Raw genomic sequence first — 14,686 nt, forward strand, 5'->3', positions numbered from 1 at the left:
GAAACGCGTATGCCGCCCTAACAGCACACGGACTGCCCCTGCCATCCGCAGTGGCAGTTTGGCGCGCTGCTTGGGGCGGCAAAAACAGAGCCGGCCCTGCAGATATCAAGACAGATGGACAGTCAAAAAAAGGATGAGGAGGGCGGAAAATACCAAGCAATTTATGCCAAGTTCCATTCCAGTCTGAGCCAAGCTATGTTTGCAGAGTAATGGCAAATCCTGTCCTCTTCTGCATACATTGGCAAGGGATAGTAAGGAAGAGAATCATATGAAAAGCAATATATCTATCTATCTGTGTGTGCAGCTGGTGCTCTTTACGTGTACGAGCTATGGGCCTCAAGAATAGGTTGTTCATAAGTCGGCAGGTTCAGTAGTGTTGCTGCACACTGCAAAGGATTTTCTGAGTCTAGCTCTTCACCAGCATCACAAGACGCAGGCTAAGATCTCTGCAGTACTTTAGGGCTTGCTAACGTTCCAACGATAAAAAATAATAATCGCAATTAATCGCAAGATTAACAAAAATAGTCATTCTTAATCACAGTTTTAATTTCACTGTTAAACAATCATAGAAAACCAATGGACATTTATTACAAATATTTTTGGATGTTTTTCTACATTTTCAAATATATTGATTTCAATTACAACACAGAATACAAAGTGTACAGTGCTCACTTTATATTATTATTTTTATTACAAATATTTGCACTGTAAAAAAGGCTAAACAAAAGAAATAGCATTTTTCAATTCACCTCTGTGACGGGGTGGGACTCACCACTCTGGTGCCTCCTGCTGGCTGTCATGGGAATTAGCTCTGCTCGCCAGTACACCTTCTTCTGGTGGTGCCTCGCCACCATCACTTCTGCTCTGGGACCCATGTCACTCCCAGGACCGCGGCGTCCTCTCAGTGACACAGCCCTCTGGCCGTGCCGCACTGTGTGCTCCCCCCTTCTGAGGGAATGTTGCAGTCCGACGGTCCAGCCACTTCCTCAGTGGAACCCGGGCCCGCCCACTACTCTGACTCCCGGCCCAGCGACCCTGTAGATGGCTGCTGCTTGCAGATCCCCCTCCGACTCCTCTGTAGATCTTCCTGGGCCATTTCCCCGCAGCCCCAGCACCCTCTTTGCTTGTGCCTCAGAGCCTCAGCCTACAGATCCCTGCAGCCAGCCAGGAGCTGCCTTCAGCTCCCTGGGTCTCTGCTTGCAGCACTGCTCTGTCCGCTGTGCTTGCTGCCTTCAGCCTGTCCTCCCTCCTCAAGCTCCAGGGGGTGACTGAAACTGCTCTATTCCGCAGCCCATCTTATATGGGCCAGCCCAGCACTGACTGGCTGCTCCTTGTAGCCCCTCTTTAATTGGCTGCCTCCCTAAGGCTCTATAAACCCCTTATGGACCAGTGTGGGGCAGATGCCCCCATCACAACCTCCTACAAGCACTGTAGTGCAATCTCTTTATCCTGAAAGTGCAACTTACAAATGTAGAATTATTTTTTTAACATAACTGCACTAAAACTTCAGAGCCTACAGCTCAAAGCATGAAGGGGCATACAAATGTTTAGCCTATCTGGCACATAAATACCTTGCAACACTGGCTACAACAGTCCCATGCGAACGCCTGTTCTCACTTTCAGGCGACATTATAAATAAGAAGCCGGTAGCATTATCTCCTGCAAATGTAAACAAACTTGGCTGAACAAGAAGTAGGACTATTTTGTTTATCTTTTTTACAGTGCAAATATTTTGTATCCTGTGTTGTAACTGAAATCAATATATTTGAAAATGTAGAAAAACATCCAAAAATATTTATAATACATTTAAATTGGTATTCTGTTATTTTTAACAGTGCGACTAAAACTGCCATTAATCACAACTATTTTTTAATCTAGTTAAGTTGTTTTGCATCAATCACTTGCGTTAACTGCGATTAATTGATAGCCCTAGTTCTAACATGGGCATTCCCTCTTCAAGGCCATGCCTTGATGGGCCAAACAGGGTATGTTATTCAATTGTCAACTCAGTTCAGTCAGCAAAGCACAATTGAAAAAAAATCCTCATAACACTTGTTAAAGATGGAAACTACCGTGTTTGAAGGCATGATGTCTGGCACTGTTGCAGCCTAGGGAGAGCGTAAATTGGTTGTATTGAATAATCGTTAACTTCTACAAATATAACTCTGTAGATCGGGGTGGGCAAACTTTTTGGCCTGAGGGCCACATCGGGGTTGCAAAACTGTATGGAGGGCCGGGTAGGGAAGGCTGTGCCTCCCCAAACAGCCTGGCCCCCACCCCCTATCCGCCCCCTCCCATTTCCCCCCCCCCGACTACCCCCATCAGAACCCCCGACCCATCCAACCCCCCTCGCTCCTTGTCTCCTGACCTCCCCCTCCTGGGATCCCCCGCCCCTAACTGCCCCCCCAGGACCCCACCTCCTATCCAACCCCCCCTGCTCCCTGTCCCCTGACTGCCCCAACCCCTATCCACACCCCTGCCCCCTGACAGGCCCCCTGGGACTCCCACGCCTATCCAACCCGCCTCCGCTCCCTGTCCCCGACAGCTCCGCCCCATCCGCCCCTGTTCCCTGTCCCCTGACTGCCCCCCAGGACCTCCTGCCCCTTATCCAACCCCCCGCTCCCCGCCCCCTTACCATGCCGCTCAGAGCACCAGGACTGGCAGCCGTGCCGCCTGGCTGGAGCCAACCCCGCCGCTGCGCTGCCCGGCAGGAGCTCGCAGCCCCGCCGCCCAGAGCGCTGGCGGCACGGCGAGCTGAGGCTGCGGGGGAGGGGGGACAGCAGGGGAGGGGACGGGGGCTACTCTCCCCAGCTGGGAGCTCAAGGGCTGGGCAGGACGGTCCCACGGGTCCGGATTTGGCCCGCGGGCCGTAGTTTGCCCACCTCTGCTGTAGATGCTTCTGAGTAATCTTTATTGTGCAAGATGATGTAATTTAGCAAGCCGATGTTTATTTTTGCTTATAGTACTACCAGTCCTAAATCTGGGCTGCAACCTCCTGAGCTGTGTACACTAAGCAAAATGTCTCTGGTCAGAAATTCCTTGGAGTAAACCAGTACAAAGATACATTTGAATGGAAGAATGAGAACAAAATAATACCAATTTCATATTTAAGATCATATGATCAAAGTTTACCAATAAGGAAAGAATGAAACAAACAAAGTAGTTGACTACTAGCAAAGTTCAGTTTTTAAACACGGAGGAAAAGGAATACTTTCGTATGCCTTCTTACCTGAACGAGTTCTGAAAATGCAAGGATTGTACCCAAAGAATGCAAGTCCCATTAGAATTCCACTGACTTCTCACAGCCCAGTGAGCGCAGGCAGCCAGGCAACAAGGAGCACCATGGCTTTAATCACAAACGAGCGGGCAGTTCCGTTATCAAACTGACACTTTTGATAAGCTTACTTAGAAAGACTGAACTGAGATCCGTAAAGTAGACTGAAATGTCAGTGCACTGTTATTGCTAGTCTTCATCTAAGCTAACAATCCAGCTGTTTACTTTAAAATGTTACATTTCCCCCAAAAAATAAAATGGGTGATGATCACCTAAGTGCAGTATGTACAATTATCAGACTGAAGGATAATTACAGTGTTGGCAGTTGGTATGGCTGTTGGAAGTTAATTTATCTGAGAATCTATTAAGCTCTCTTGAGTATAGATAGTGACTTAGTATTGTTGTTGGAAAATTGGAGGTGTCGCTATTTGCAAAAAGCAGCAATAACTGAATAAACAATAAACAGTGCTGGTTTAACATAGTATCACTAACAATCAGTGGCTTTGTATTTAAATTGGAGGAATGAGGCCATTGTATTGTATAAAATTGAGGCATGTGGTGATTAGATCACTTTGTTCAATTTACTTCATTATTGACTATTAGTTACTGTTTATAAAAAATAAAATCTCCCATAATTTCTGCTAGACTTGATACATCTTGAAGAGTCGTGTAAAGTAAATATGCTGGTTGTAATTCACTTGCTGTGATGTTTGGAGCTAGTGGTTTCAGTTGGTACTAGGCATCACTTACATGCTGTATAATCAAAATATTTCTGATCACTTTAAGGATTGAATTATTGTTTTTAGGATGTAACAAACCCAGTCCAAATAACAGATGTGCTAAATCCCCAGCAGAATATCACTCTGATCATGTAACCTATAATAAAAGGAGTCCCATCTTTGCTATCTGCTCTAAAAGTTACGTCTGAAACATAAAGTACTGCTCTGCTGATATTGTGTATTATGGCTCAATCCTGCTCCCATTTAAGTCACTGGATATTTTTTCACAGGTTTCCCTGGAAGTAAGATCTGCCTTTTATTCAAGGGAAGGCTTCAGGTCTCTTACTTAAAGAGACATTTTGTAGAGAGGGCACACAGCTGAAGCAACCATTGTTAAAGGCAACATGTAACTCTGATGCCCTTATAAGTTTCTACTTACATGCTTAGCGTCCAAATGCTGATCTCAGTTACACTGGTGTAAATGCACAGTGAAGCAGCTGATTGCATTAGAGTCACTCCAGACTTAAACCAATACAGAAAAGATCAGAATATGGTATACTGTATTTCCTGCTTGAATATTCTAACCAAGATATTTGGACCCTGCTGCTGCATTCATCCCAAGTATTTAAAAATGTCAAGCCCAAAATTACAATTACCTAAAAAACCAACATTTATACAAATATACATTAGCATTAATAGATGTGTAATCTATTATACATATCATTAACAATGATAAATAACTTGGGTTCTGATTTTTAGAACTTTTCTCCATAGTCAGGAGGGCAAGAAACTTAATTTTTAAAATAACAGTTGAGATTCTCGTGATTCCAGAAGCAGTTATTTTAGGGAAGGCTCCAAATACCGGGAGAGTTGGTGACACTGCTGCACTTTTACCCTTACATTGCTCATTTCTCCTTTTAATTGCAGTGACTACGCTAGTTTATGTTGTGGGATAAGGAAATGGCTAGGAACTTAGGTAGCAAGACAAGACCATTCAGGCCAACAAGCCGGCCCACTTTCTAAGTGGCCTCAATCTGACCTTCCTTCCTGTCTCTTTACCAAGCCACTGAATTGACAAAAACACTTTGGAAAAGGGGAGACATTCACAAGGCCACGTTCAGCTGGGTTTCCACTGACTGAAATCCTGACAGACAATCCCTGTGATGGGAATGGGGCGGGCGGAGGGGGGGGAGGGGGGCTGTGGCTGTGCAAAGCAACCACAATCTCCTCTCTGTCCGTGCTATGGTTGTGCTGATAGACAGACAATTTACACCTCTCTGCACCAGCCTCTGAATTCGGCCTACAGAATCCTTATTGCGATTTGGTGATTGGAGTGGACAGGAAGAGGGTAGAATCCTTTTACTGTAAATACATCGAGCTCTCTAGTGGTGCCCACTCTGTTCTGTTTTAGGAGCTGCCAGAAAGCTGCCAGAGCAGCAGTGTGTAGCTAGACCTGGCATGTGTGAGTATATTTAGTACATGCTGTGACTTGGGACCCAAACTATGACCATGTGGTTTCTTTATATTTTTGTTCGGTAAAGAGCAAGAGACACAGCAGCGATCCTCGCTCCAGTTCAGCAAAGCAGGTAAGCAGGTCCTTAATTTTAAGCACACGTTTAAGTGCTTTGCTGAATCGTGGCCGTTAGTTGTTCTATCACATGAACTATCTTTCAGCTTTGCTCTTGCTATCTCAATGTAGCAGCGCTCCTCTGTTCTCCATGGGGTTTTGGAAGCATCTGTCAGAAACAACATAAGAACGGCCGTACTGGGTCAGACCAAAGGTCCATCCAGCCCAGTATCCTGTCTTCCGACAGTGGCCAGTGCCAGGTGCCCCGGAGGGAGTGACCCTAACAGGTAATGATCAAGTGATCTCTCTCCTGCCGTCCATCTCCACCCTCTGACAAACAGAGGCTAGGGACACCATTCCTTAAATCTCTTAACTTAGTGACCGTATGTACCTTGCAAACAGTATTGTGTGGTCAGCTCCAGGCCCTCAGGATCTAAATGCACTTGGTACTAGAGTTGAGTAAAATTTTTGTGACCAAACCCATTTATCAGAACACTGACTGAGCAAAGTTTTGAATGAGCGCAGGCAGAGTTTTGAATGAACCTGTGCTGCCTTGGTTTTTTTGGTTGGAAACCATACGTTCGCTTGTTTTTTATTCCTATTTAAGCAAAACATGGTAGCTTCAATGAATTTCACTTTGAGCTTCAGGATAATTTGAATTTTAAGTCAACGTGAAACTCGTAAGTCATAAGCCTACATGGACCAAGGTTGGTAAAATCCCCTACAAACTAAAACCACACATTATTAGTCCAGAGTCATTTTCAGAGTAAAGCGAGATTGCCGTTATCTATGTTTCATTCTAATTAAAATGTTTACAAGTAAAACACTTTTTCTCTTTACTAATGCGGACTCTAAAAACTTAGCCTGGGACGTGGAAGTCAAGTTGGATCTTTCTGGCACGCATGTCATCACCAGTAGCCATGACTCTGCTGATGTCTTACTAAAAGTGTAGTTAGTCTAGTTAAAGCGTACACTTCAGGGTGCAGATTCTGCATTGGTAGTTCCTTAACAGCTACAGAGATGATGGGTGAGCCAGAAAAGAATCCGGTTAACTCTTCCGTTAGCTGTTATGATTATTTTCTCATGCCCATTACCATAGTATTCATAGATTTTTAAGGCCAGAAGGAAGCTCTGTGATCACCTAGTCTGATCTGTATAACACAGGCCAGAGACAGGACTTGCCTGAATTAATTTGTTTGATTAGAGCATATATTTTAGAGAAACATCCAATCTTGATTTAAACATTTCCAGTGACGGAGAATTCTCACTGTGGAGAATTTGCACCTTATTTCCAGTCTGAATTTCTGTTTCTATCTGAGGTCCCTTGGAAGTGCTGTGAATAGTCAGGATGGTTCTGCAGTACTAAAAAGAGGCAGACAGTTATTACAGAAAGCTCCCAGGAATCGCCTGTCAAAAGTTTGCCATGCAACTGAAGGCAAGGTTGGGATGCCTTCTGTGCTTTGGATATCCAGTCCTCTCAGGATACTGCTTAAACCAACCCGGCCAAAGAGGTCTCTATTGTGCTCATAAAAACATTCCTAAGAGCAAAAGACCAGGTTGTCCCAAATATTAGGTATTTGAAAAAAAATCCCAAAGGTTGACACCCTTACAGGGTCTTCATACCCAGTCTCACAAACTAAACAATGTGCTGTGGATAGTTTCCTAGTACGTGCTCGTATTAGGTGTTTGTTTGCATAGTTGTGCTGCCTCCTTAAATAGTTGTGGAGAAAACAAAGTAGATTTTCCATTCCCCCTCTTCTCATTGAAAACAGGCACTCCAAAAATGACTGTGAGGAATATTTTTAAGGAGATCTTATAAATAGTGTCAGCACATCACTGAATCAAACACCCAGCTTTAATGTGACACATTTGAGAGTCAGGTGAGTCTACTGCAGTGATAGTCAGACCTCAGTGGTCCAGGAGCCAAATCAGTGATCAACATTACCCAAAAGAGCCACAGTAGTATGAATTCATTGTTTCATTTACTACAGTGCTATTAATGTTTAAACACTGTGATGGGAAATATTTTAATTTATATATATAAATAAGTTAATAACTTAGTGCAAATTTATAACTTAATTGGTTAATAGCATAGTAAAAGCATCCTGATTGGTTATTAGCTTAGATTGGTTAATAATTAAATCACACGGTGTTTTAAATCATGTGCTGCCAAGAGCCGCAGGAGACACATGAAAAAGCCACTTGTGGCTCATAAGCCTAGTGTGAATATCACAGGTCTATTCATAGAATCATAGAATCATAGAATATCAGGGTTGGAAGGGACCTCAGGAAGTCATCTAGTCCAACCCCCTGCTCAAAGCAGGACCAATTCCCAACTAAATCATCCCAGCCAGGGCTTTGTCAAGCCTGACCTTAAAAACCTCTAAGGCAGGAGATTCCACCACCTCCCTAGGTAACCTATTGCTACAGGATACTTTTAAACAATATCTACCAGCCAACATCTTAATTCAAGGACTGGGTTTTGCGGTGCAGATGGCTTATCTATAGATCCCAGCGCATTGACAATATTTTACCACGACTGTTGCCCAGTTTCCAGCCATGCTTTATTGACGAGTATAAGGAACGTTTATGTAGCATATAAAGTTACCCAGATGAATGACCTGTTTTTTCAAAAGTAACAAAACCCCCTGCTTCCATAGCAGTTGATGGGAGCAGAACTGCTGCCTTGAAAACCACGCCATGAAACATTTCATTCAGAAAAAATTAACTCTTACCTGCATTGTATCATGAGGAGCATTTTCAGCGCACTGCTTAAAACTTGTACCTTCAGTAAAGTCTTTAGCAGAGCTTTACTCTATGTGCCTAGTGATTAAATGTCATAACTATGCATTCGTGAATCATAAATCTCTCGTCATTCAGGCTAGAAAGAGTCCTGTATGCCTTAATGAAAGTTTAGGAATAAGTGCTGTGCGCTCAAAGCAGCGGAGTTTAAATAATGGCTAAGATTATTGATTAACTGCTGGTGATCTGAGAATTATGCTGACCATCAGTCAGAATATCAATGAACTTTGCTCCCTCTTCCTAGTTCAGATTTTTTCTGATTGGCTGAAGGATGGCTTTTGATTTTGTATATTGGATGAATGGGAATGAAGTGCGAGGCTAGTCCAAGAGCAGATACATCTTGTTAGCCTTTAGAAGGGGAGTAGGGATGACTTGCTGATTAAGGTGCAGGATGGGATTCAAGGAGGTCTGGGTTCCATTAGTGGCTTTGCCATAGACTGCCTGTGTGTGATGTACATTGCCTCAATCGCCTCATTTATAACATGAGGATAGTAAGACTTCGATTGCAGGCTCTTTGGGGCGGGGGCTGCCTCTTTGTTCTGTGTGTGCAGAGCCTAGCACAGTGGAGTTCTGGTCCATGACTGGGCTCCTCAATGCTAACACAGATCAAATAATAAGACTAATTTACTAATGGGAAGTATCAGAGGGGTAGCCGTGTTAGTCTGGATCTGTAAAAAGCAACAAAGAGTCCTGTGGCACCTTAAAGACTAACAGATGTATTGGAGCATAAGCTTTCGTGGGTGAATACCCACTTCGTCAGACGCATGATGAAGTGGGTATTCACCCACGAAAGCTTATGCTCCAATACATCTGTTAGTCTTTAAGGTGCCACAGGACTCTCTGTTGCTTTTTACTAATGGGAGTGTGTGAAGGAGTTTGCTTACCCTACAGTGGTCTGTCTCTGTCATGACTCGGCTCTCCAGCCAGGTCACTCGATTTGTCTGCCCCTTTTGGGGTACATGAAGAATCCAGCAAAGAGGTAGCCCTCTGGATTAGGCGAGGGGCTGTGGGTTTCCCCTTGGGTTGGGGCCTCATGGTGTGGACCTTTCTGTCTTCTAGGCCTTCCCTCAACCGGATTCCCCACACCAGTGTAGTGTGCTGTCTTCAGCATTCCCCAGGGGTTGGCAGGGGAACCCGGACCCACCCTCTGCACAGAATTCCAATCCAGGGCCTGGGGGTAAGCAGCTATGTCCTGCACCCCTAAATGCTATAATGCTGCCTCCCTGGATCACTTCCTATCTGTCCCCTCGCTTCCCAGCGGATAAAGTCAGTAAATAACTGCACCCAGAGATAAAGGTTTGTCGCAAGTCTCTCCTTGGTTGGCTTGACCAAGCTGCTATTGCCGGGGCTCAGGAGTTCAGAGTGTAGGTGCCTTCACCTCCACTGTCTGCCAGTTCTTCTGCTCCCTTTTTAAGCTCCTTCTCTAGCCCCTGCCTGTTGTGCAGGTGTGTGGGACCTAGAGCAGCTCTTTAACCCATTCCTTCACAGTGTGGGATTTGTACACCCCATCACAGCGAGGCGATATTTGGTTTTGAATGTTTATGCCTTGCAAGAAGGATCTCAGCTGGTAGGTACAGAGCAGTAAGACTAAAAAGCCATCTCATTGCCTAGTCAAAGGTGGTGCCTCCCTTCCTAGGCCTGCAGAATCACTGGGGGATGGAAGTAACATTAGTGAGCACTAAATGCAGCCAAGTCCGGCTCTCCTCAGACAGCCCAGGTCAAGAAGGGTTTGGGTTTTTTACGTGAATGAGGATGTGGAGCGGAGATACATGGATTCTGTCAGTAAAACCATTCAGCTATTACCAGGCACTTGATAATTACCCCTTGTGACATTTCTCATTCTCATTTTCAGTCCAAACGTTAATGGACTTGTCGACGTTGGAATAATACCATTTCTCCTGCTCTTTTCCTCTAGAACAGGCTTATTAAGGCCAAGCTAGAGTTCTCCAACCCCTTGGACTAGCTCACAGTGTGGACTACATGTTAATAACATTGACTAGGTCATCTTCTCGCCCACTTGCCATCCCAGTATTCCTGAGGTAACGACAGCCATTGATTATCTGAATAATAGAAAAGTATTGATACATTAGCTGCTCTTTAATGCTTTTTTGCCAGTTGGAAACTGTAAGCAGGTGGGTTCTCTCACTAGCCCATGCACCAAAGAAGCATGCTCTCCAGCCACAGGATTTCAGTCCTTTTCTTTAGGCCTTTTGGTTTTATTTCTTCAAAATAAAACTGTTCAACACAAGACCTCTGCTCTAGGGTCTTATCTGCTTCCGCAGGATGACACTCTGCAGGCATCTGCCTGGCAGTCTCGTATGAACTTCTTTCCCTTGCCTCAGGGCTTCCTCAAGGGGCCTGTCTGCTTTCTGCAGCTCTCCACACAACTGAGCTACTTGCTGGCTGTTATGAGGACCAGGTGATCTTCATGTTATCACTTGGTCCCTAGCCTCACAGCCTCAGTGGAGGCAGCTGATTAGACACCGTTGGGGTTAGGCCCACGTCCCCTTAAAAAGAGCCAGCCACCATGTGACAGAAACACAGAGGAGAGCCAGCACTGCAGACAGACAGCTCTCTGCAAGCCACCCCCAGCCACTCCATGGACTAACAGCTGGAGAACTGCTAAAATCTAAAATGATTAGGGGTTTGGAACGGGTCCCATATGAGGAGAGATTAAAGAGGCTAGGACTCTTCAGCTTGGAAAAGAGGAGACTAAGGGGGGGATATGATAGAGGTATATAAAAACATGAGTGATGTGGAGAAAGTGGATAAGGAAAAGTTATTTACTTATTCCCATAATACAAGAACTAGGGGTCACCAAATGAAATTAATAGGCAGCAGGTTTAAAACAAATAAAAGGAAGTTCTTCTTCACGCAGCGCACAGTCAACTTGTGGAACTCCTTACCTGAGGAGGTTGTGAAGGCTAGGACTATAACAGAGTTTAAAAGAGAACTGGATAAATTCATGGTGGTTAAGTCCATTAATGGCTATTAGCCAGGACGGGTAAGGAATGGTGTCCCTAGCCTCTGTCTGTCAGAGGGTGGAGATGGATGGCAGGAGAGAGATCACTTGATCATTGCCTGTTAGGTTCACTCCCTCTGGGGCACCGGGCATTGGCCACTGTCGGTAGACAGGACTCTGGGCTAGATGGACCTTTGGTCTGACCCGGTACGGCCGTTCTTATGTTCTTATGCTGAGGGAGGCCAGATTTTTCAAGTGTCCAGCACCCAGAAACTCCAGTTGTGACACTAAGGCTGGATTCTCAAAAGGGCTTTGGACACAATGTGCTGAGCCCCATTTTGAAAATCTGGCCGCATAAATGTCTAAGTGGAAGCAGATGTCTCTTGACTATCTGGCCAATAATACTGTAGGGTCTCGTTTTTCAGCAAGGTGACACAAATTAGAAAAAGGCAGTGGGATGTTCAGCCTGGGATGTGTGCAATGCAGCCAGCTCTAGCAGCCATCTGAGGCCTTGGTGGATATAGGCTCATCAGCCTCATGCTCTGCTGTTAGAAATCAAACTATCTATGGCTGAGAACTCAGCTAGGCCATCCTTGAAGTTCTGGCTATCTTAGGAAGCTATATCCTGCATACATCATATTTTATGCCCATCTGATCTGTTCTCCTTGCTGGGCATGGTGTTTGTAGAGGAAAGGCCTTAATGGCTCAGAGACTAGGCACCACTACTTGAAATCTGGACAAATCCAAAAGAGTTAATGGCTGTCCTGCTGACTTGGTACAACACTGAGCAAGTCAATTGGCCTTTCTCTGTCAGTTTCCCCACCTATAAAATGGGAATGCCACCTATATCACAGGGGTGTTTGGAGGCTTGTTTGTAAAGTCCTTCAAGATCCTTGGATGTACTACCGAAGTTCAGAATATTAACTATTAAAATGTTAGTTTAACACAGACTTGACAGTGGGGGAAAAACTCTTCATCTGGTTTGCATAAGTGGCAAGGAGGGGTTTAGAACTCAGAAAATTATTCTGGCTAAATGGATTCAAACATGCGTACAGGGAGCCTACATAGCAAATGGCCACCACTGTCCAACAGTGGTCTGGTCTGGGTTATTTAGTAAGATCCTCTGCCACCAGGTGAGTAGTGGAGAGGTGGAAAGGTACACTGGATGAGTGCTACAGAACTGAGCCTGTGCTGGGTCTCCAGTGTGCACAAGGCATGATCATATAAATACCTTTGCTTCAGTTGATGGCATGCCTTTGGGCACAGTCCTTCGGGCACTTCTGCCATGTAGAAGCCATCCTCAGTACCGGGTCAGCTATCTCACATCCAGTTAGTGTGGACTAACCTGAAACAGAACATTTTAATCCGCAAGTGGAACGTCTTTGAACTGTTTCTAGTAAAACTGCATGGCTCTCTCAAACGTTCATTGCAAATATTGATTTCAGTCTTAAACTGCATATGACCGTATGCTTACATCATCGCTTGACTTTTATAGTACTGATTTATTGCTGTGCTAATGCCCGTATGTTCTGAACTATCACTTAGTTTTACTCTGATAAGGGCACTTGTGCAGCTCGGGAGTGGGAGTACTTTACCTGATGGATTTACATTCTTCACTGTATTCCGATTTCTGTTTATAGTAGGTAATAAACTTCTCACCATCATGGCAGCCTAAGTTCTTCCCAGCTTTTACTAACAATACGCATTTAACTCAGCAGTACTTTTTCAAGTCCATCGAGACAGGCCTATTTGACCAATAACTGCTAACCAAATGTACTTATCTGAGGACTGTTTTATTGTGGTATAAATCACGGGTTCTCAACCCTTTTCTTTGAGGCACTTCCAACATGCTATAAACGCTCCAGGGCCCTGTGAGGCTGGGGCTCGGGGCTTCAGCCACGGAGTGGGGAGCTTGGGGCTCCGGACTTCAGCCACCAGGCCGGGTGGGGGGGCGGCCTTGGGGCTTCAGCCACCGGGCTCAGGGCTTCTGCCTTGCAGAGTGCCGGGGCTCAGGGCTCCTGGCTTTAGTCCCACATGACGGGGGGCTTGTGGCTTCTGCCCTGCAGGGGCACCAGGGCTTGTGGCCTCTGGCTTTCAGCCCTGTGACTCCAGGCTTCAGGCTTCAGCCTCGTGAGGGCACCGCAGCACCCGACATGTGCGTGATGGAGCCTCTTTCTTGGAAACAGCTTGACTGTTTTTGCTGAAATATGCCAAAATTCAGCCTGAGGCAAAGGGCAAGCAGGGAAAAGTTCATCCCAAATGGTTAAAGTTTGGAAAAGTTAGCCATTGAAAACAGTCTGATGATGGAAAGTATTAGATAACCTTGATCATAGACATTCTTGCCTGCTATATTTCAGTATGATCTTGGTATAAATAATGGCTAAACATTAACTGCTGGCAACCCCAAAATTATATTGAGCTAAGTCAGAATATTGTTGAATTTAAAATCACTTTCCCAATTTGAATTTGAGCTGTCGGCTGCTTTGGGCGAGGATGGCTTTGGATTTTGAAAGTTAGATGAACGTGATCAAAATTCTTATGTAGTCATCCATGTGCCGTCTGAGACTAACTCAAGTCCTCATTCACTAGGGTAGCAGGGTTTGGAAGTGCTGCGGAGGAATCATATCTGGGGAACGGGAAGGGATGCCAAGTGGCTCCAGGTCTCTACAACATGAAAGTATGGAAGAGGGGAGCTGAAGGGGGCCAAAGAAAAACAACTCAAACTGGGAAAATCCAGTTCCAAGATGAGTGGTTTCACCTGAGTGCTATTAAGTTGAAACATCAGGGTTTCATTCCAAGACCCCGTTCTCAGAAGCTTACACTGTTCTGAAATTTCTCATTCTTCCAAGCCCCAAATGGTATTTCTTACTATTGGGGAGTGGAGGGGAGAAGTCAGTTCATCCATATCTAAACTATCAGAGCATGAATAAAGGGTTTCCTATGCACCGAAAATTGCTCCAACTTTTTCTTGACCATCAGGTATTTCAAAACCTGCTTAATTTTTAACAGTTCTAACTTGGTGAGCATGCAGCCTTCAGAGACCTGGCTGAAATGTTAAATGCTTAAACTGAACAATAACCAAGGTGCTCAATAGTCACTTGAGGCAAGATTTCCCCTTGTGCAGAAGGCTAGCAGAGGTCTAGGGCAGGCACTGCTTTAGGCACATCTGTGACAGAGCAAGCAGGACTTCAGAAGTGCATTAGCCTCTGCACAAAGGGGAATTACAAGCTTACAGTTTGTGGGCAATACACTACTTGTCAATATAGTGTTTACAGTATACAAAGATACAGTGCTCTGATATATGCACCTGTAAACTCCATACCTGGAACATTCAAGTGCATTGAATTATTGAAATGTGAAGT

The sequence above is a fragment of the Emys orbicularis genome, chromosome 6, assembly GCF_028017835.1.
Source record: "Emys orbicularis isolate rEmyOrb1 chromosome 6, rEmyOrb1.hap1, whole genome shotgun sequence".
NCBI lineage: Eukaryota > Metazoa > Chordata > Testudines > Emydidae > Emys > Emys orbicularis.